Raw genomic sequence first — 23,879 nt, 5'->3', positions numbered from 1 at the left:
AGGGGGTTTCAGAACAATAACTTCCAACCATATCAGGGGTTTAATGTACCTACCTTTAACCATTTCTCAATGCTGTTCGGGTTAGATGAAGTAGACTGACTTAGCTGGGCTCCCCAGTAAAATCAACTTTGGCAGAATCTATTAACTTGCAGGGGGATATTAATCCGAATGGTGTTGCAGAAGGACAACAAATAGAAGGTGGTAACCAGTCGGCATTAGCAAACCTGACACCCGCTATGGGGGAAGACAACGCTATCTTAGGGGACATCTAGTGGTACACCAGATCCAATAAGGGAGGAAAGGCAATTGGCCTTGGAGAGCCCTGCTTTAGACGAGGTTAGTAGTATGACTGAAAGGCCAGATCCCGGAAAGAAAGGCATAAAATTACAAATTATGTTCTGGAATATTGCGGGTCTCCGTGCAAAAATTGTGGATGGAAGTGCCCTAGATTTTGTACAGAACCACCAAGTGATATGCCTACAGGAGACTTGGGTCATTACAGAAATGCATCTGATGGCGGTATAAAACCTAATTTTCCCCAGCAATAGCAGGCACTTACAGTAGGGCTAAGGGTGGGCTGATGGTCTACATAGCAAATACCATACTGGGGCTACAAGTCACAGCTCTCAGCTTAGAACCAAACTACCAGATATTGAGACTGTTTTTCTAGAAGAAGAGGATTATCCTACTTGTAAATATGTACGATAATCTAGCAGAAAGCGAGAGAGTAAAAACACTTGGGGCCCTCCTCAAGAAACTTCTTACCTGGTCAAAACAAACGCAAGGCTTAGATCCCCCAAGTATTGTCTGGGGGGGTGACTTCAACCACCACCCCTGTGAGATGAATAATAGTAACATCTGCAGCGTGGTGGATGAAACAGATGACCAAACAACTCACTTCAGTCATTCTGTGGTGGGAGATATTCTAAATGAATCCCTATCTGAATTGGGTTTGGTGATACTAAATGAACCAAAAACCCCTTGCGGGCAGTTAGAGCCAACCTGTCTGGAAAGGGGTTGTGAGTCAACAATCGACTATATACTGGTCACATCGACCATTGGAAGCAAGGCCCAGAGATTTAGAGTGCTAATAAATACTCTGAATGATCATGCCGCTCTGGGCTTTGACTTACTTATGGATCAGGGGCAGTTATCAGCACAGCTCTTAATGACCGCACTTGCCCAGAACAAGATACAATTAACAAAAACAAATGGCTATGCCCTAGGATGGGGAAAGATAGATCCTGTAGACCTAACAAATAAGGTGGTACTTGCGGTATACCCGGCAATATTGAAGTGCCTAGATACTGATATAGGGGAAGAGGAAGTCTTAGAAAATGTTAGGGTGATCTTGAACAAGGTAAACAAATGTTTAACAAGAAAGCACAAAGGGAAAAAAGGTGGAAAAAAAGGGTGGTTCAACCATAACTGTTCAGTGGCCCACAAAACTCTAAAAATAGCTCTAACAAAAGCTGTTAGAGACCACGAGGAGGTCAGGATCTTAAGAAAGTCCTATAGATTAGCATGCAAAGCAAGAAAAGAGGAACTGAAGAAAGCCCTATGGGACAAACTCCATGAGAGCTCACTGAATAGAAATAGTGAGCTGTTTTGGAAGGTGGTGAAAGCTCCCTTTCTGACAGATACTAACAAGCAGCCAAAAGTAGAAGTTGCAATTGAGGGACCAGTATGGGTAAACCATTTCTCAAAAATCTTTGGAAAACCCTCAGAAGTAGATTTAACTGAGGGAAATAACTGGAACAATCAGGTTAATCCGTTCCCAATTCCATTAGACTTTGAACTCCACGAAGTTATAAATGCAGTAAAAGTGAGCAAAAGTGGGAAAGCCCCTGGTCCAGATGGGGTACCAGTCGACTTTTTCAAATTTAAATTTGATTTGTGGGCCCCAATTTTAAAGAGGGTGTTTGATGCTGCAATGAAGTGCAGGCTAATTAAATCCTGGACCCAATCTACCATGGTCCCTATATTCAAGAAGGGAAATAGGGAGGATGTGTCCTGTTACCGACCGATCTCGCTGCTGGATTCGCTGGGGAAAGTACTGGGCAGAGTGGTACTCCAGCGTCCACAGGAGTGGGCGGATGATACCAGGACTCTTTCTGACATTCAGTTTGGCTTCCGAGAGGGCTTCGGAACAACTGAGCAAGCCCTGAACTTGGCCTTAATGATGGGGAAGTACGTGTCGGCAAAGCGGGGTAGGCTGTACATGGTTTATGTCGACCTATCCGCAGCTTTCGACTGCGTCTTCCACGCAAAACTTTGGTCAGTTCTTACTGAGATGGGTATAGACCCAGTCCTGGTAACCTTCTTTAGAGATCTATATTCTAATGCTTCATCCAGGGTGCGTTTCGGAGTGCAGGGTGAATTATCTGAGTCATTTGCTGTGGAACGCGGCGTCAGGCAGGGTTGTGTGCTGGCCCCCTTTCTCTTCTCCCTTTATACCAATGGGCTCGAGGTAGAGATGTTGAAGGGGGGCCAGGACCTCCCCCGAGTGAGAGATCGCCTGGTGCCTGCACTCCTGTATGCCGATGATGCTGTGATACTGGCACGCACCCCACGAGAGTTACAGAAAGCATTGGATAGGTATGTAAAATTTATGGGCAGTCTGGACCTCCACATAAATATAAAAAAGACATATGTTATGGTGGCAGGTCAAGTAAAGAAAGGGGGGAAGAGTATTTTCCTTGATAATGAAAGGATAGAACTAACTGCCCAATACCCATACCTCAGGAACATGATGGACGAAAAGCTTAATTGGAAAGCGGCCATAGAAGCCTGTAAACACCAACTCCTGTGAGCAATTGCCGCCCTCATAAAATTCTCACAGAAGTTAGGAAAGAGGCCACCAGTAGAGTTGCTCCGTATTTATAAAGCAAAGTGTCATTCTATCGCACTTTACGGGGCGGGTCTGTGGGGACACAAAAACACCAACGCACTACAGGTAGCAGAGAATACATTTATGAGATTCCTCTTGGCGGTGCCTAAACGAGTATCCACTTTTGCTTGCCATGCAGAGCTAGGAATGCCCCATATAGAGGATTTGGCAAAGATCCAACCCCTACTGCTTTGGCTTCGTATTTGGACATCAACGTAAAATTCATTCACAAAAGAGATTGTGGCAGACTACATGTTATTGGAACAAGTGGAAAAAATAGAATGGCTGAGATATGTGAAAAATCTTCTTACTGATTTGGGAATGGCTAAATATTACCTTACCCCCGAATTAATTGCTGAAATCCCGAAGAAAGATCTAAAAATAAGGGCTCTGAGCCATATTGAAGAATTACGCATTAGTATAGAGATAAAGAAACCCTCAGTCCAACATTCCATCTCAGTCATGACTACTGTAGAGATGGAACCATATCTGCCATATGTCGAGTCACAATGTGAGCGCTTCTTATTGGCAAGATTTAGGCTGAACATTTTTCATAGGGTTGTAGCTTTTCCTAATAGAAACAAATGGGATGACTGTTTAACGGTGTGCCCTTGTGACGAAACGTCTGAACAATCAACGATGCACACTGTTTTGTTCTGTAAATATTATACTGTACAACGCAAGCTATGGTTAATCCCCCTGTTGAGAGGTCTAGGCCTTAGAAGATGTCGTCCCACCATGTTGTGGTTGCAATTCCTGAGCTCTGAATTGATCTGTAAAACTGTGAGCACGTTTTTAAAATGTATTTTTAAACATAGAGTAAATCTTTGATAAAGTACTGTTTGATTATTCAAGGAAAAGGGACAAGGGTAGCCTTTTTTAAATGTAAAGATATTAATCCTGTTTTACCTATGAGAAAGTGAATTTTAAATGTTACGTTTGAGGAATAATGGCTAGCTTGATATTTTTATGAAATGTATTGTTGAAATTCTTTTTATGGTTTTTTATGCACCTTGAAAACCGAATAAAGATTTACTTGCTTACTTACTACACAGAGTGACTTTTCCTCTCCTTGTAAATATGAAAGAGTGTCTTGCGCCATCACTATGTTACAAAAGTGACATATTGTTAGCACAGGATGCTTCTAAATTTGCCCCATAAGTGCTTAGGTATTGGCTGACTATTACAATAAGAACATATTGCTAGTTGATTGATTGAAAAATTGCATGAGAGTGACAGGAGGTAAGCGCAGAGTTATCTTTCCAAAGATGCTCAAAGAAGAATTATTGAAATGGTTGCGGTCCTTCAATAGGTACAATGGGAAATGTTATGAAGCAATCAAATCTTTTTTTTTCAGGTCACTTGGGATCCTATGACAGAGAGATTCCAAAACTACATAGGTATAAACTGAGTATTTTGAAGAGTGTATTAATACCTTGTAGATCCTTGCAGGTCTGCATACATAGTATTTATTTATTTATGTTTGTGTTTTATAGAGCGCAAACTTGACCCGTTAGGGTATTAGAGCGCTTTACATAGTCAAAGAGTTGTACAATAGGTAGGGAATCACGGGAGTACAAGGGGATGCGAGGAACACAAGGTACAGTTAGCATTACAATAGCAGAGGACAACGGGAGGGAGGAAGGATACAAGGTATGGTTAACATTATAGATGCTGAAGGTAGGCCCCGGGTTTCTGGTGGGGCGAAAGGTCGACGGAAGGAGGCCATAGTCTCTATTGGGGTTGCGGGACAGGGTTTAGATGAGGAATTTACTCATTAGGAAGGATTTGGCCTCCTTTTTGAAACGTGCAACAGAGGGTAATTTTCTGATTGCGGATGGGAGGGAGTTCCATATTCTTGGCGCTGCCCCAGTGAACGCCCGATTATAAGGTTTTTTTTTCTGAAAGCGTGCGGGCTGGAGTAAGAGGTCCTTGGCCGACCGTGAATTTCTGAATCCTCCCGATAACACCAGTTTCTGTGACAGGTATGCAGGGGAGTTCGAGTATAAGGCCTTGTGCGTGACGCATGACAGCTTAAGCAGTATTCTGGCCTCAAGCGGAAGCCAGTTCAGCATTTTCAGGTGTGGAGAAATGTGATCAAATTTCCTTGTGCCGGTGAGTAGTCTGGCGGCCGCATTAAGGCAGGCTTTTAATGGTGCTAGAGAGATCTTCGGTAAGCCAGAGAGGGTGGAGCAGCCATATTCCAGTCTAGAAATGACTAGTACTTGTACTGCCATTTTTAGGTTGGGAGCGTCCAGGAAGGGTTTCAGTTTCCATAGATAGCTCTGGTGGAATCTGGCAGATTTGGTAATCGAGCTGATGTGGTCTCGCATGTTCAAGTTGCAGTCCAAGGATATTCCCAGCGATTTGGCCGAGTTCACAATGATCGGCAGACAGTTTAAGGCTGTGATGGCCTTAATCCAAGTCTGAGTTTCAGGGTCGGTTTTAGGAGGGGAAATGAGAAGAAATTCCGTTTTCTTTGCGTTCAGTTTGAGTTGATTGGAGGCGAGCCATTGGACGGTCTGCTTCAGGGCCTCATTCAGTGAGAGAACCTCCCAGAGAGATGAGATTTGGTGTAGATCTGAGTGTCATCAGCGTACATATGGTAGGTGATATTTGCGGGGGATTTCGGCAAGTGGTTCTAGATAAAGGTTGAAGAGAGTGGGGGACAGCTTTGAGCCTTGAGGGACTCCTACTGTGACCGAAGAGGGGGCAGACAGGATGCCGTTGATTAGGAATCTTTGAGATCGGTTTTGGAGGAAGGAACTAAACCATTCAAGGACGGTACCATCTAATCCCATCCTAAGTTTTAGACGTTCGAGAAGTTTTCCATGGTTGACCGTGTTGAAGGCAGAGGATAGATCTAGGAGGATTAGGAGACAGGTTTTGCCTTGGTCAAGGGCTTGGAGGGCATCATTGACTATGTGGAGCATGGTGGTTTCAGTGCTGTGTCTTGGCCTGAATCCAGATTGGAAGTCATTGAGTCAGTGGAAGTTGTTGATGTCACAACTAAGCTACAGTTGCACACATTTCTCCAGCACGTTGGCTAAGAGAGGGATGCTGGAAATAGGTCTTAAATTGTCAGGTGAGGCTGGGTCCAGAGATGGCTTTTTCAGAATGGGGAGGACTTGGCCCACTTTCAGGGAGTCAGGAATTGATCCCTGCCGGAGGGAGGCATTAATTATCGTAGTCCAGCTAGGGATAATGGATAGGGCGACGGTAGCTAGGCATTTAGAGGGGAGCGGGTCGTTGAAGTGGTCGTTCGGCTTTAAGGTAGATTGGATTTTGGAGACTGAGTCTTCGTCGTAGAGTGTGAAGTTGGTCCAGTTTGCTTGGTTCTTGGGTAAAGTCTGTTGGGGTGGCGTGGGTGGAGGAGGCAGGCCAGGGGGGGGTAGAGAAAATTGGGCAGAACTAAGTTCGTTACCTAAGGTTTTAATTTTGTCTGCAAAAAATGAAGAGAATTCCTTGGATGAAATTAGTGACTTGGGGTTTTCTTTTGATGTTTTGGCCAATTTGTTGGATTGGTGTTTGACCAGTTCGAAGAGTTTGCTGGGTCTGTTTTGGGTGTTCCCCAGTTCCGCTCTGAAGAACTCTTTTTTTGAGTTGAGGATGTTCTTGTTGTATGCACTTCTGGTCTGGTGGAGAAGTTTTAAGTGAGCGGCAGATGGGTGTTGTCTGCAGATTCTTCCGGTTTGTCGGAGGGATCTCCTCTCAATGTTGAGGGATCCAGTGAACCAGGGGTTTCTATCTTTAATTTGAGTTCTTTTTAGTTTGAGTGGGGCCAGGTCATCCAGAATGTTGGACATAGTAGCAGAATAGTGACTGTTGAGTTCACTGACAGTCGTGATATGCTGGGGAGGAGGGAGGTCAGATTTGCACCTAGTCTCGAGTTCCTTGTGGTCAAGGTTCTTAGTGTCTCTGACCCATCATTTAGGAAGTGTAGGCTGTGAGGCCCTTGTCTTGAGGGAGCCAGGAAGTAGGAAGGAAATGGCGTGGTGGTCGGACCAGTCACAGAGGTCAATTGAGATAAGCTTGACGGTTGTTTCCTTAGCAATGATCCAGTCAAGAGTGGCTCCTTTCGAGTTGGTTGGGAGCAAACAGAATTGTGTCAGGGCTTGATCGGTCAGGAGGTCTTTAATGGCGTTGACATGAGGATCCTTGAGGTTGTTCCAGTATAAGTTGAAGTTGCAGAGGAAGATGTTTTTAGCACTGGAGGAACTTTTTGCTGTGAGGATTTCCAAGAGGAGGTCAGTGAAGGAGTCGTTCATGCCTGGGGGGGTGATAAAAAATGTGGAGGTTGCATATTTGGGTGGAGTTATTGCAAACTGAGAGGGCAAGGTATTCGCACAAGTCAGTGGTATCCGCCAGAATTTCGGTGACATGAAGGTTAGAGCAATAGATGCAGGCGATGCCCCCTCCTTTCTTGCTATGTTGTCTGTCCAGTCTCGCAGTGTTGTAGTTGGGAGGGACTAAGAGGTCCAAGCATGGGGATGAGGAATCATTTAGCCATGATTCACTTAGGATTGCTAAGTCGAACTTACTGTTCATGATGAGAGCAGCAACATCTACGGCGTGCTTTACTGCCGATCGGCAATTGATTAAGGGACCAGTCAGGGAGCCGTCAGGGGGGTGTCGGGTGTCGGGGTAGACAGGGGTACAGGCGTTTGATTGCTTCTAGTCACACTTCTATTGCAGAGGGTAGCAGATCTGCAAGGGTTGATAGCGAACGTGCCGATGGGATGTTCTTCATTCACACCAGAGGGACAAGGGGTGACAGGGGCTGCATTATGGTCCTGTACAATGGTGTAACGACCGGATTTTCAGACCAGATAGAATCAGACTAGAACACCACTAACCCAGCCGAAACTTAACCATCTCCCTCCTCAGGACCTACTTACAAAAGGCACCTGTGTACCTACCTAAGGATGGGGAATTAGCAATATACAAGCTTAGATCTTCTACAACACCACACTCATACCTTATAGTCTTGCGGCAACAGGGGCCCAGACTAGACTACCCTGAGGCAGTTCTGATTATCTACCACTACACACTGATAACCATCAGTGCTCACGCAAGCCACAATCTGGTGGGTATATACACTGACCGCAATCAGTGCTCTCTCAAGCCACAATCTGGTGGGTATACACACTGACTTTCGTCAGTGCTCTCGTTACACACTAGGTCCTCCTGGTGCTCTCGCAAGCCACAATCTGGTGGGTATACACACTGACTTCTGTCAGTGCTCTCGTTACACACCAGGTCCTCCTGGTGCTCTCGCAAGCCACAATCCTGTGGGTATAACGCCGCTACATAACGACGATCACTTTCCTATGAATACCTTCTCCATATTGGGGAACTCTCTCTCTCGCTTACTAGGATAATACAATGTTATCGATTATGGGACAGATAGACAGGTCGATTCCTTCCCACACAAAAATGGCCAAATTACACTGTGTAGGGGTTATTCCCTATTTCGAGTGCTCCTCTCCCCCTACTTGCTCAGTTACCATTCACCTGGACGGGAGTTGCATCCGTACACATAACAGCATCTGACTAGAAGAAAGGTTAACCCTTTCATAAGAAGACCACAGTTACACATTTGTTCACTAAGAACTCCGGTATCTTTATTATTATAACATCAACAATATAACACATAGCCTGAAAAGCAAAAGCAAAGGTTAGAATGTGTGTGCACACTAATAAGAAAGGGTCGACGTCACCTTATGAGTATGAAGTATGAACTCGGTAGTCATCTGGGTTCCTTTCTCGTCTGTGTCTTGGCTCGTCTTGGGATCACCCATGCAGTCATGGATACACGTCTGCACCGTTATGCTCTGTCTCCTTCGTTCTCCTCCAAGTCACTGGAACCTTCCTCCTATTCTCTGTCTTGTTAGCTGCTCTCTTTCTCTCTCTGCTTTGCACTACTCCTCTCCCCTCTCGATCACGGACTGTCTTCACTTTCCAGCTTCCATCTTATAAATCGGTTTCTACCACTCTGGTATTCGCTCTCTCTGCTTAACTGCTTCACTCTGTATGCTCTGATCTAAATGTCAGAGCTCGCCAGCTGCTCCAACTTAAATAACTTCAATCTTTCTAAGAAAGTATTAGCTTCTCGGTCTTTCTCGGACTTCAAAATGGCGATTGTCTACCTTAAGATAAATTGCAATGATGCTAACGGCTAACTGCTGCCTACGAACTGACATCACACTACCTCCTGCTTTTGCTAATATAGAAGCTTGTTCTTTCATGGAAAGTTACGGCCAGTAACCTGCCGCCCACCAAATTCTTGTACCTCCCCGTACCAAGGACACGTTCTCAGCCGGCCGGCCTGATGTTATGTCTTCGACGCGAAGAAAAATACAGTCTTTCGATAAGGGCCAGCCTGAGCCGGTTCTCTCCAAGCGAACAACACCTCATAACTAAAACATTACATTTGACCTAGAAGCATCTCAAGCTGCCAAAGCAGAAAGAAGGATGGAGTCTCTCCCGTTTGAGGCCTACAAGGCCCGAAATAAGCATAACTCCATCAGAAATATACTAGCACTCTTTTAAAAGGACAGATTACTAATAATACTAAGGAATCTATCCCTTAACATAGCTTTATAAGCCCTAAAATGAAAGGAAGGGTAGGGGATTGCATTAAACGCCTTGTAAATAGGCCCTGTCTAAGGCTCTAGTCTTCCTATTAGAATGATAGCAGACTAAAGTCACCTTCAATCACCTTCACTCAAGAAAAAGGGCAAAAAATGGGTCAGAACACTTCACCCTTGACTTTAGGCTACTAATCATTCGCTAAATGGAACTAACATCCGTAGAGGAATAATATGAAACAAAACTAACTGATCTATTTCTAATACCACATCTACAGGTTTGGAATAAAGAAGGAATACACTGAATAAAACAACAAATAGCTACTAAAATGCAAATAGTAATCAGGGTACCCCCTAATATCTGACGTAAAGAATGTAAGTCAGGTAACCAATTAAAGAGCCAGTCAAACCAGCCCTGGTCAATGTGTTTTCTAACTTCTTTGGTCAAGTCATGAAGTTTGTCAATATGAGCCTGAATGGATCTAGTATGATCTGATAAGTTGAAACAACAAAGGCCCTCAAAGTCTGAACAGTCATGTCCATGTTTGAGCAAAAGATAGTCGATGACAGCCCGGTTCTGCAAAATAGCTCTGCGTTCACCCTGGGCGTCCAGTAACATGTCAGATAAAATTGTAGAAGTATGATTGATAGATTTAACCATCCAACAGGCCATCTTCCCAATAGATTTAGCGTTGTAAACTGCTAAGGCAGGGACACCTACAATTGAGAAAGCTAAACTAAGGTATTCAGATTCAGAAAATAAATGTAGTGTAGAGTCACAATTGTCATGTAACATTATTGCATCACGAACAACACGGGAATGCATATTAGGATGTGAAGAAAACATCAATAAACTCAATCTAGTAATGGCACAAGGTCCTCCAGAAATATTTGCAGGAATGTAAGGCCAAGAAGTATTACCACAAGAGAAAAGCCATCCAGAAGGTAACAGCATTGTACGATAATGACTAGGGGTAACTACTAGACTTTTGCAGGTCATATTATTTTTAACTGAAATACATGATTTCGGTGATCTTCAGGAACATAAAGTCCGTTGATGAGCTGTAAATGAAGTAGCACCTTTCAATTTTAGACGCACACATTCAGTTATAGCATTGGGATCACAGGTAAGGAAGAAACATAAATCACCCTGTGTGATATTATACGTAATTATTTGGGAATGAATTGGGGGTGTTGGATCTGAAAGAACAGTACATAAAGGGCAATATTCATGGATTGCAAAATCACCAAGAATAATATTAGGACGGGCATTTGATATATTGAAAATATGGGCCAAAGTCTCCAAAGAAGCAGGGACAGCAACCAAACAGGTCGCTAGTATGTCAGTCACAGAACGCATTGGTGTTAAACAGAAATGTGAGGAGTTGGTCACTCTTCGTGCCAGGGTAGTCCAAAAGTTAGATGATGAATCCCACGCAGCAAAGGAACGCGGTACTCGGGTTATCGAATCAACCAAAGTCTGTGGGTTCCCTCCTTTCCCGACATAGCAGGACAAAAGGAGTCCAACGCCGGCACATCCTGCAACAGCAGTCCAAAGAGTGATCTGAAAGAAAATCAAATACAGGCATCATTCATTCTCGTAAGTAACATTTGTCAGCTGGGACAGCTTCCCAGCTATCTTTCCCTGGTCTCATAACGAGTACTGTGTTATCATGACCGGTTGCAATAACTTCAGCTTGTTCAGGGGGATTTTTAGGCGATTGCACCCATACTCTCGCTCCTGGATTATCTGTGGAGCCAAAACCTTTTTGACCTCAAACAGTTAACAAAGTTGGGGCAGTGCCTTTCTGAATCTCACCACTGAAAACAGGCATGATTAGCAACTGAGCAATTCGGTCAGTCTTATGGATCGGTAAATCAACTTCACTGCTATTCAGCAGGAGTACCTTAATCTCTCCCTGATAATCACTGTCGATGACACCTCCAAGTACTTGAATGCCTTTTAAGGCCAGGCCCAAACTAGGGGCGATCAATCCAAAATTTCCAGTTGGTATACAGACACCAATACCGGTTTCAATGATAACTCGATCTTTACTCTTCACAGTAATATCATTCATAGCATGCAGGTCTAAGCCTGCAGAACCTGGGGTTGCTCTGCAGGGAGCCAGGGCTCCCGGGGAAATCTCCCAATACATTACAGTATTTTGAACTGTGTTTGGCTTCGCATCAACAGCTGGAGGAAATAAACGCATTAATGGAGATTGAGCATTTAAAAAGGGACGATTGTTCAAAATCAACAGTGCCTGAAACAAATAATCTCTCCAATTTTTATATTTATTGTCAGTTAATTTACGTAATTGATCTTTTAGCAAACCATTCATTCTTTCAATAAGGCCCGCTGCCTGTGGGTAGTACGGTATATGAAACACCCATTCAATGTTGTTCTCCACACAAAATCCCTGCATCAATCTTCCCTTGAAATGGGATGCATTATCAGATTGACTTTGAAATGGAACACCATAATAGAGCATAATCAATTCCAATGTTTTAATGGTATTCACTTGGGTAGCTCGATTACAGGGAAAGGCCACCAAAAGGCCACTGTATGTATCAACGATGATGCAAATATATTGGCAATTTTTACTTATAGGGAGTGGACTAATATAATCAATCTGCCAAATTTGAGCGGGTAATTTTCCTCGATGTAAATGTCCTTTAACAATTTGAGGCACTTTTCGCTGTCTAGAATGTTGACAGCTAGGACAATGCAATATTGTATCTTTAATCAAATTTAAAGGAATATACATTACTCGGTCAATAGCCCACCTGCTAGTGGCTCTCCCTCCAAAATGTCCTGCTTTCTGGTGGGCCCATTTCGCCAATCTTGCCAAATCAGAATCCTGCATGTCCACCACTGCCTCAGCAATTTTAGATTTCTCATCTGCAATGTTGTGAAAAAATTTGTCAAGGGAGTCTATTGGTGTATGAGCATCCACATGAAAGATTGTAACAGTACTTTGTGGGAGCAGCTCCCAAATTTCTTGCCATAATTCTTTACCCCAAAGTTCTTTGGAATGCAATTCCCAATTATGAGAATGCCAAGTCAGACCCTCCAGGATATAGCGGCATGGATTAGCAAATTTAGCGGCACAAAAATGAAAATTTTGCGGCACAAATATGGAAATTTAGCGGCACAAATATGGAAATTTAGCGGCAATTTTGCGCATTTTATTTGGCCATTTTTCCTACAACAAACACAGATATCTTGTTTTTTTTAGTTATTTAACAACATGAAGCTATGTATATTTGGTTTATTTACAATGTAGACACTTTGTTTCCCTCGAAAAGCAAAAGACTGCCCGCAAGATCGCCGACATCCACAACAGCTTCAACGCCACGACCGCCCCAACAAACACTGAGACCTCTGCCCCCACGACCACCACCAGCACCAACCGCATACTCTCCTGGACCAACATCAACGACGACGACACCATCACGATTATGAACGCCATCCACTCCGGATCTCCGGCAGACCCATGCCCACACCACATCTTCAAGAAAGCCAGCCCAGCCATCACACCCCATCTCCGGAAAGTCATCAACATCTCCTTCAAGACAGCAACCTTCCAGGAGAGCCGGAAGCATGTTGAGATCAACGCCTTACTCAACAAACCCAAGGCGGCCCCCAAGGACCTCAAAAACTTCCGGCCCATCTCCCTGCTCCCGTTCCCGGTGAAGATCATCGAGATGATCGTCAACAAAAAACTGACCTGCTACCTCGAGCAGCAACCACAGCACTGCCCTCATCGCCGCCACCGATGATATCAGGACCCTACTAGACAATGGAGAAACAGCTTTGTATCCAGCTCCTGGAATTACTAAACATGTTTGGTTTCATAAATCTGCTATGCAAAGTTACCATATGAATACCTTTTACCTTTGAAAGGGGTGTTTAATGCAGAAATTGGTGTTTCTTCTTCAACTGTTGGCAGTTTTTCCCACATTTTATGAGATCACATTTTGCAAGCTTTTACTTTCAAAGTGTGCTCAAGGAACTCGAGCTTCCAGCACCACTGTAACAAGACAGAGATCATAACTCTGGATCCAGTACATGGGTGTGCTGATTAGAGCGTTTCATCATTGCATCTTCAGGATGCAAGTCTGCCCTGCTTGGAGAGGTGGTGATACCCCCACTCACAGAGGTAGCTTTGGGTGCGTAAGGTAACTTTGTGGATGTCAATTGAGGGTGGTTGAGGGTAGCACACCTTTAGCACCCGTGGCAGCATCTGCTATCACTGAACTCTACTACCCAACTCATATATGCAAATGTGTTATTTATTGCAGTAATAGATATTGCAGACAAGTGTGCAGGTTGATGTACAGGCTTGCATCGTATTCCTTACTCCATGCTTAATGTGATTTACTGTAGGTTGACATACGGCCTCACCTTCTATAACGAAGAACGATGATAAACCCCTTCACTCGTCACATAACAGATGCGTAATGACTGAGTAGGACAAATATCATTAATTTCACCAAAAAATTACCGAGGCTTTAAACTCTGAAAGTGAAAGACAGTTTTATGAAGTAACACAGCCACTGTGAATGTTTGGTAAAAAAGCATCCTCGTATAAAACAAGACTTAGCCTACAAGAATACTATCGCCCTTATGCTTCTTATGGGTTGTAGTGCTAGATATATTTTATTTGGTGGGTGGGGATTAATGAATGCTTGTATCAGATGATGTGTAGGTGAAATGAAGAACACCAGGGCCATAAGGAATGCGCAGCCCCCTAACTGTAGAGAAGCCGCTCCCCCAGGGGAGGTGTTTACAGCTCAGCAGAGTTAAAAACACTCAGCAGGGGCACAACACCCCCTGCATCAGGAGTGGCATGAGAAGTGGGGTCAGAAGCTCACTTCCAACTCCACTGCCAGGCAGGGCGCGGCTGCGAGGATATCTACCCCACATGCATCATCTTCCGAATGCCCCTCAAGTTATGCTCGCCACACACAGGAGGCAGAAACAAGGATAGCAGGTCTGAAATCGATATTGTGCTTCTTACCATCACAGCCTCAAGCCCTCCGGGCAAGAAACCCATCTGCACACCAATTCCATCTCATACTCAACAACCTCGAGACAGCACCTGGCGCTAGCATTTACTCACCTGGGTGGGAACAACCGAATTGTGGGGATGTGCGGTATACCCAAGGAAGAAAGTGTAAGTAAAAGTCTGGGCACCTGGAGAGCAGATGAGGGAGTTGTGGGTGGGATACATCAGGTGTGTTCGTCGCCCACTCACAAGCCAGGGTTCGGGGCATTTTGCTGCATGTTTGCAGCTTCGTGGGCCGACATACATAGCTGCCAAGGTTTCAGATTGCATATGTGTGACATTTTCATAATTTTACTATAAATATGAGTGACATTCAACGACTATGAGTGACACTTTCTGGGGAGCAAAATCAAGCAATGACCACAAGGAAAACATATAAATATCAGAAATTACACCAATTTGAGCAACAAGAAACTTTAGGAATATCTTAAAACTGCTGTAAACCACTAGAAATGGAAGGGCAACAACTAAATAAAAAACAGTAACTCACAGCTAATTCTCATAAAATAGAGTTTTGAGAATAAGCGTGGCTCATATTCTTATGGGAAAACTGTCACTCAATAAAAGCTGCTCTTGCCCCAGCCCTCCATCATTCACCAGAGCTATCTTGACATTTGTGTTAGTTGCATGAAAACTCCTGGGCAAACGAAGAATTCAGCTCCACTGACGTTGGTTTTAACTTCATGTTATTTAAACGGATCTCATGATATATGTGCTTCTCTAATCACTGCAGCAAGGCTGACACAGAAAGTGTTTTTGGCCAGGACAGTCTGGGTAAGGGGGCCATGGGCTGCAGCTACAGTGTGGTGATAGGGGCCTGACGCGCCGGCCTGCAGGCCTGCTTGTGATTTTCTTGGCCTTGTAACCTTCTGCAACAGGCCGTTTCAATGACGGTGCTCAGAAAAAGGCTTTTTATGTTTTCACTCGTTGCTGTCCGCCCGCTTCCAGATTCACCTTTACTCCCTTGAGCCATTAATTATTCAAGTCTAATGCCCCTAAATACGGTAAATAAATGTGCAGCCCAGCCCGTGGACTTTAGCCCGTCCAGCGCACTTATTGAGCAGGCTCAACTGTAGATAACAGTCACGACCCTATGATGAATTAAAAAATATTATCCTAAAAGAATGATAAATACCTGTTCATGAGTGGCACGCACTCAGAGCAAGCCACCACTGTATGAAGGGCCAGCCGCCACGACTTCTCTGGTCCCAGACCCCGATGCAGGGACCCGCGGGTGGCATGAAAGCCAGCTGCCGCACACAGAGTCGGCTGGGTGAGGTCCGACGGACTCGCTCGGTATGCTGCATGGTCACTCTGAGGCACCAATGAATCAGGGCACAACTACTAACAGTGTGACTGAGCGAGCAGCACGCAACTCTTTAGCTGCCTAACCTCTGAGTTAATCCCATGAACAGGATTACAACCATTAGACCCCCAGGATATAGCGGCTTTTGTAGAAATGCCGCGATTTCTACTAAAGTGCCGATTTCGCGGGCACTTTGGTAAAAATCGCGGCATTTTTTAAAAAGTGCCGATTTCGCGGCAAATCGCAAAATTGCGATATCCTGGAGGGTCTGCCAAGTTGGTAACCAGACCGCCAGTCCATTAGCAGTGGACCAGGAATCAGTAAAAAGATAACTTGTACCAGGTAACACTTGTTTTAAAACTTGGTAAACAGCATACAATTCAGCAAATTGACTACTCTTTCCTTTACCAGTTGTACTTAGCAATTTTTGTGTGATAGGATTATAGGACACTGCCTTCCAATGCCTCTTCTCTCCTATGTACCTCGCTGAACCATCCGTAAACCACACATGGTTTCTGTCCTCCGCGGACAGATCATCAAATGGCTTACCCCATTTAACAGGGGATTCCTGTACTACAGGTACGGAGCAATCACTCCCAGTCTCAATCGATGGCGCCTGCACCACTTGCTCATGTAATGATGCCACACCTTTCGGTCCCACGCTTGCCCTGTCTTGTATGTACCATTTCCACTTAATCACACTCGCCTCTTGAGCATGTCCGATTCGATGAGTTTTCGGTGACCTCAAAACCCACTGCATAATAGGAATCTCAGGTCTCAAAACCACATCATGCCCCAAAGTCAATTGCTCGGTATCCACCAGAGCCCAATAGCATGCAAGTAATTGTTTCTCAAAAGGTGTATAACGCTCACCAGCATCAAGTAACTTTTTAGTCCAAAAACCTGATGGTACTTTATTTTTACCTTTTTTTTGCCACAAACTCCAATTTGCATAAAGACCTTGCACGGACACATTGAGGTACTGGGTTTTTCAGAACCGGTACTGATCCGGTAACCCAGCGGTGTCAGGGCAACACCCAAAGACCTCGAGTCCTTTCCTGATTCAGACCACAGAAACACGAGTCTTCTAGGTGAAGTCAAAGATCGAATTTATTGGCTGCAACCAAGTAACAGGCGTCCTAGAAGTACAACAACACGGTGTGTATATTCTCAGGAGACTGCTCGTTTTTACAGAGCCGGCCTTTTCTTTTTATACACGATATTACACTTCAGGCAAAAATTCTTGGTTTTACAATTCGACCATAAACATATTTTCACAATAAAGCAAAAGCAAAGTCATGATGGCAAGCCCATATTTTCGTTTGTCCAGTTCGTGATAGATTACCTGGCCAGGCCCAGAACTTCCATCAGATATCGATGAAAACTCCAATAAAATTGGGCACCTCCTCCTTGTAAAACTAGCCATAAAGAAGAAACATGGACAGGTGTGTGTATGATAAGGTGTGGTTTGTATGCTGTAAATGGTTTATGACATGTTGTGCCTTGTTGCTAATCTTGCTCGGCCACTGGGTTGGGGACTGCCCAAACAGGTTTGGCTGGAGGCAGTGAAGGCAGCTCGCCCAGGTCAGAGAGGAGTCAGGAAAGGTGGACGTGTCCTTTCAGCTCGAATTCGGCCTGGGTCAATTGACTATGTAAGGGCAACCACAAGATGGATGCCGCTCACAAAATGGAACCCGAGGGTTCAACACAGGAAGTGCGATTTAGGGGTGTTCCCGTCACTCAATCGTGACGCAAATGCACAGGCATAATGTCCTGATCATTACCGGTCTGCCGATACCAAATTCGTCATGGTATGATGATATTTTCTGACACGAGTGTTGGGCTTCGGTATCATAATATAGCAGGGTCCAAGATTTTCAGAACCACAACATTCAGATCCACATCACCATCACGCACGGGCCACAAATCCAAAGCATACTGAATTGCTTCTTTCGCCAAATCAAACGCATCTTGCTGCGGTTTACCCCATTCAAACACATTCTTTTTACGAGTAACTCTGTATAAAGGGTCCAATATCTGACTCAAATGTGGGATGTGTTGACGCCAAAAGCAAATAAGCCAATAAAGCTTTGAGCTTCTTCTCGGAACCGCAAAATCAAGGATTTTCTGTTTTACCTGTGGAATCACTTCTCTATTACCTTTATGCCAATTGATGCCTAAATATTTCACACTTTGTGATGGACCTTGCAATTTGTCGGGATTGAATTCCCAACCTTTTTCACGTAAATGATCAATAACCTGATCTAACTGAGTTTGAACTTGATCTTGTGTCTCACCTTGAATTAAAATATCGTCAATATAATGGCACATCTGAATTTGTGGATTTACGGGTATTTCAGATAAATGCTCTGCCACCAGCCGGTGACAGATCGTAGGACTGTGTACATAGCCTTGGGGAAGACTTCTAAACGTCATCTGACGTCCATTCCATGTAAAACTGAATTGTTCCTCACACTCAGGGCCAATTGGGATTGAAAAGAAAGCATTAGCAATATCAATAGACGCATACCATGTTCCTGAATGCTTCTGAATTCTCTCAATTAAAGTAATCATATCTGGTACTGCAACAGTCAAAGGGGGTGTATGTTTATTCAATTCGCGGTAATCAACAGTCATACGCCAAGAAGTATCACTTTTACGTACGGGCCAAACGGGATTATTCCAAGCAGAAGTAACCGGAGATATAACTCCTGCATCCACTAAGTCTTGAATTGTAGCACTAATTTCTTCATGGCCACCTGGGATACGATACTGCTTTTAGGAAACAATTTGTGTAGCCTGAGGAATTTTTATAGGGGGCATATTCAAACGACCAACTCGTACAGGTCTGGATGATATATAATTTTTACTTCCAAATTGATAACAGCTGTTATCTAAATGCAATGTCATTCCTTTCAAAATATCAATTCTAATTATGTATTCCAAGAGTGGCACAACTAAAACAGAATATTCTTTTCGGGAAATTCTACCTATTTTCATTTCAAGTATAGTTTGCACTACGGGAGTTTCCTTTCCACCTAAACCAGTAATTGTGAAAAATTGACTTTTAAATTTCTTTGATTTTCCATGAATAAGAGTGGCCTCCGCTCCTGTATCTACCAATGCTCGGGCCCTTTGGATATTACTATGTTTCCAAAAAATTTCAATACCTACATAGGGTCTATTGTCTCTGTGAGCCCACCTGCGTACCGGAGCTTGACCTATTTCCTAGTCATTTTTATTGCGTTCTGATAACCAAGACAAATCAGGGTAAATGCTCTCAAATTGTTTGGACGATATAATGTCCTGTTCATATCCATCCCCATTACGAAATGGATTCTTGTCATCTGCATAGTACTGTGAGTTTCGATCGGGAAATCTGTGTCGATCCTCCCTTCTCCTCATCTCGGGGGACTGATCCCTTTCATCCCTATATCTGCTGTTAACACGGTCATCTCTCCCCCTTTCTCTTTCCCCCTCTTGCCCTCTCTCTTTTTCACACCGAGGGGACACATCACGGTCATACCGTCGTCCATCACAACGATCAGAATCATCACGACGTCTATCATCTCCACTGTCATCAGTATATTCACAATCACAATCATTCTTCCGCACACGTCGGGCACCCTCCTTCCGATCCAAACCACGCTTGCGAAACATATCCCACAAGCGATTATTAGGTTCACCATCAACGTCTTCCCTTTTCACACCATCATCCAACAAAGCAAGAAGCATATCACGCAAATCTGTGATTACCAGCAGTACGACCCTCAGGTCTTGACTGTCTTTCAGGTTTAAGCCACTCACCCAGCTCACCAAGCTGACGTACAGATTCAAGCACCATAGACAATGCATTGCCAGTTTGATTAATCAACAAAGTCATCATAACTTGTTTATAAGCAACAGGGGAAGAACGGATAATGCGATTCCGCACAGAAGATGTCAATAAACCATCCAACAACCTGTCAGATGTACCCAGAAAAATTGCTGTTTTCATCACTTCCTCCTTCAATCTTTGTGCCGCATCCCGTAATATGTACCATGGTTTGTTATTCGGGGGCCAATCAAATTCAGTAGGTTATTTGTTATTACAACCCTCAGTCGCCAACTGAAGCAAACTAATTTGACCAGGAACATTATAGTTACGGAAATGATCCTGAACCGTAGAATCAGAACTCAAAGAACAAAATTTCAAGGCATCTCCTGCATCTAACATGATGCCCGCAGCACCAAGCTCGTAAAGGCGCACCATCCATGGAGGCAAGGCCTCACCAGGCCGTTGCCGAAATCGTTGCAAAATGTCACTAATCTCCTGTTGCGTAAAATCTTCCAAACTATCCAAAGGAATACCGTTCGGGTTAACAGGAGCCTGTTGTACTTTACGTCGAAAAACCGGATGCACAGAAACCTCAAGACGAGCATCAGAAGAAGCCCGTTCAACAGATTTAGAGGGACAGTCAGAACGAGAAACATCATCAGAATGAAAAGAGCGACCACGGTCACCGGAATCATCATATTTGTCACAAGAATTAGATTTGCAATCACGTTCGGGGCGAGAAGACTCTCGCTTGTCAGTTTCCTCAGCCGAGGAGCCAGAATCATTCGAGTCCCAGATATTACCATCCCATTCATCAGGATTCCAGTCGAGTCCGGCTTTAGCCACGGCCAGACGCACTTTTCATTTACTGACACGACCACGACGATTCTTATATTTGTATTTTGCAATACGAACAGCAGCCCTTTCGGCAATCGTCTGACAAGTCTCAAGTTTGTCGGCAAGCAATTTATTTTGACATCGTAAAAGAGTGTGAGCATTCTGCACTTCAACAAACTTTTCTTCCATATCCACATATTGTCTCGGTAATATCAAAAGTTTCTCATGTACAATCCTATACACATATAAAACAATCCAACCTCTGCGTCCCAAAATAGGAAGCTCCTCACCCTTCACTACTGGCGCTTTCTGCAGGCAAGCAATCACATTAGACGGCTCCGCCAGATCCAAACATGAACTCCAATTTTCACACAAACCAGTAGAATCGGCCCATTCACGGGCCAAAGCCTCGTAAGGCGTTGATTCCCGGCCGGGAATTTCAACAGGTAATTTAAAAACAGATTTCGACTTTCTCAAAAACATCGTGAGAAACAAAAAGATATATACAACTATAAACAAATATTATACAAAATCAAATCCGTATGTGCCGAGCGCAAACGAACAAGATAGAAACAACTCCGCGCAAACAGGCTTCTTAAACGGTTCGTGACGCCAGATGTAACGACCGGATTTTCGGACCAGATAGAATCAGACTAGAACACCACTAACCCAGCCGAAACGTAACCATCTCCCTCCTCAGGACCTACTTACAAAAGGCACCTGTGTACCTACCTAAGGATGGGGAATTAGCAATATACAAGCTTAGATCTTCTACAACATCACACTCATACCTTATAGTCTAGCGGCAACAGGGGCCCAGACTAGACTACCCTGAGGCAGTTCCGATTATCTACCATTACACACTGATAACCATCAGTGCTCACGCAAGCCACAATCTGGTGGGTATATACACTGACCGCAATCGGTGCTCTCGCAAGCCACAATCTGGCGGGTATACACACTGACTTTCGTCAGTGCTCTCGTTACACACCAGGTCCTCCTGGTGCTCTCGCAAGCCACAATCTGGTGGGTATACACACTGACTTCTGTCAGTGCTCTCATTACACATCAGGTCCTCCTAGTGCTCTCGCAAGCAACAATCCTGTTCGTGACGCCAGATGTAACGACTGGATTTTCGGACCAGATAGAATCAGACTGGAACACCACTAACCCAGCCGAAACGTAACCATCTCCCTCCTCAGGACCTACTTACAAAAGGCACCTGTGTACCTACCTAAGGATGGGGAATTAGCAATATACAAGCTTAGATCTTCTACAACACCACACTCATACCTTATAGTCTCGCGGCAACAGGGGCCCAGACTAGACTACCCTGAGGCAGTTCCAATTATCTACCATTACACACTGATAACCATCAGTGCTCACGCAAGCCACAATCTGGTGGGTATATACACTGACCGCAATCAGTGCTCTCGCATGCCACAATGGTATACACACTGACTTTCGTCAGTGCTCTCGTTACACACCAGGTCCTCCTGGTGCTCTCGCAAGCCACAATCTGGTGGGTATACACATTGACTTCCGTCAGTGCTCTCGTTACACACCAGGTCCTCCTGGTGCTCTCGCAAGCCACAATCCTGTGGGTATAATGCCGCTACATAACGACAATCACTTTCCTATGAATACCTTCTCCATATTGGGGAACTCTCTCTCTCTCTTACTAGGATAATACAATGTTATCGATTATGGGACAGATAGACAGGTCGATCCCTTCCCACACAAAAATGGCTAAATTACACTGTGTAAGGGTTATTCCCTATTTCGAGTGCTCCTCTCCCCCTACTTGCTCAGTTACCATTCACCTGGACGGGATTTGAATCCGTACACATAACAGCATCCGACTAGAAGAAAGGTTAACCCTATCATAAGAAGACAGCAGTTACACATTCGTTCACTAAGAACTGGGGTATCTTTATTATTATAACATCAACAATATAACACATAGCCTGAAAAGCAAAAGGAAAGGTTAGAATGTGTGTGCACACTAATAAGAAAGGGTCGACGTCACCTCATGAGTATGAAGTCTGGACTCGGTAGTAATCTGGGTTCCTTTCTCGTCTGTGTCTTGGCTCGTCTTGGGATCACCCCTGCAGTCACGGATACACGTCTGCACCGTTATGCTCTGTCTCCTTCGTTCTCCTCCAAGTCACTGGAACCTTCCTCCTATTCTCTGTCTCGTTAGCTGCTCTCTCTCTCTCTCTGCTTTGCACTTCTCCTCTCCCCTCTCGATCACGGACTGTCTTCACTTTCCAGCTTCGATCTTATAAATCGGTTTCTACCACTCTGGTATTCGCTCTCTCTGCTTAACTGCTTCACTCTATATGCTCTGATCTAAATGTCAGAGCTCGCCAGCTGCTCCAACTAAAATAACTTCAATCTTTCTAAGAAAGTATTAGCTTCTCGGTCTTTCTGGGACTTCAAAATGGAGATTGTCTACCGTAAGATAATTAATTGCAATGATGCTAACGGCTAGCTGCCGCCTACGAACTGACTTCACACTACCTCCTGCTTTTGCTAATATAGAAGCTTGTTCTTTCATGGAAAGTTACGGCCAGTAACCTGCCGCCCACCAAATTCTTGTACCTCCCCGTATAAAGGACACGTTCTCAGCCGGCCGGCCTGATGTTATGTCTTCGACACGAAGAAAAATACAGTCTTTCGATAAGGGCCAGCCTGAGCCGGTTCTCTCCAAGCAAAAAACACCTCATAACTAAAACATTACATTTGACCTAGAAGCATCTCAAGCTGCCAAGGCAGAAAGAAGGATGGAGCCTTTCCCGTTTGAGGCCTACAAGGCCCGAAATAAGCATAACTCCATCAGAAATATACTAGCACTCTTATAAAAGGACGGATTACTACTAATACTAAGGAATCTATCCCTTAAACATAGCTTTTTAAGCCCCAAAATGAAAGGAAGGGTAGGGGATTGCATTAAACGCCTTGTAAATAGGCCCTGTCTAAGGCTCTTGTCTTCCTATTAGAATGATAGCAGACTAAAGTCACCTTCAATCACCTTCACTCAAGAAAAAGGGCGAAAAATCGGTCAGAACAGATGGCGAGGATTTCTTTTTCAGTGAGGTCTAGTGGATTTGGTGAGGCGAGGGGAGGGTTATAGGAGAGGGCAAGCACTAGGGTTTCTTCCTCTGATAGGTGGCAGGGGTGCTTCGAGGTCAAAGGTGCCTCAGGGATAGAGGTAGAGGGTGTTTGGGGAGCTCTGTAGTAGGTGGGGAAGTGGGGTTCAACTGGGGCTTGAGGCTGGTGAAGGAGAGTTCAGCGAGGTGGAGGAGGTTCGTTAGATCCAGGATGGAGAGATGGATGCTCTGGATTATTTTGGTGGCTCTGGAGT

The 23,879-nt window shown here is 44.4% G+C and overlaps 1 protein-coding gene and 1 pseudogene across 2 annotated transcripts in view; one reads left to right on the top strand and one right to left on the bottom strand.

Annotated features, from left to right (window-relative positions):
• LOC147717705 (E3 ubiquitin-protein ligase TRIM39-like) overlaps nucleotides 1-23,879 on the bottom strand; it is a 948,681-nt pseudogene that overhangs the window by 427,460 nt on the left and 497,342 nt on the right. The window lies entirely within an intron of this gene.
• The window catches only part of LOC147717707 (E3 ubiquitin-protein ligase TRIM11-like), a 442,086-nt gene that overhangs the window by 137,577 nt on the left and 280,630 nt on the right, over nucleotides 1-23,879 (top strand). The gene's annotated exons all lie outside the window — the stretch shown is intronic.

The sequence above is a fragment of the Lissotriton vulgaris genome, chromosome 5, assembly GCF_964263255.1.
Source record: "Lissotriton vulgaris chromosome 5, aLisVul1.2, whole genome shotgun sequence".
Taxonomy (NCBI): Eukaryota; Metazoa; Chordata; class Amphibia; order Caudata; family Salamandridae; genus Lissotriton; species Lissotriton vulgaris.
This window is presented reverse-complemented; position numbering and strand designations above follow the sequence as displayed.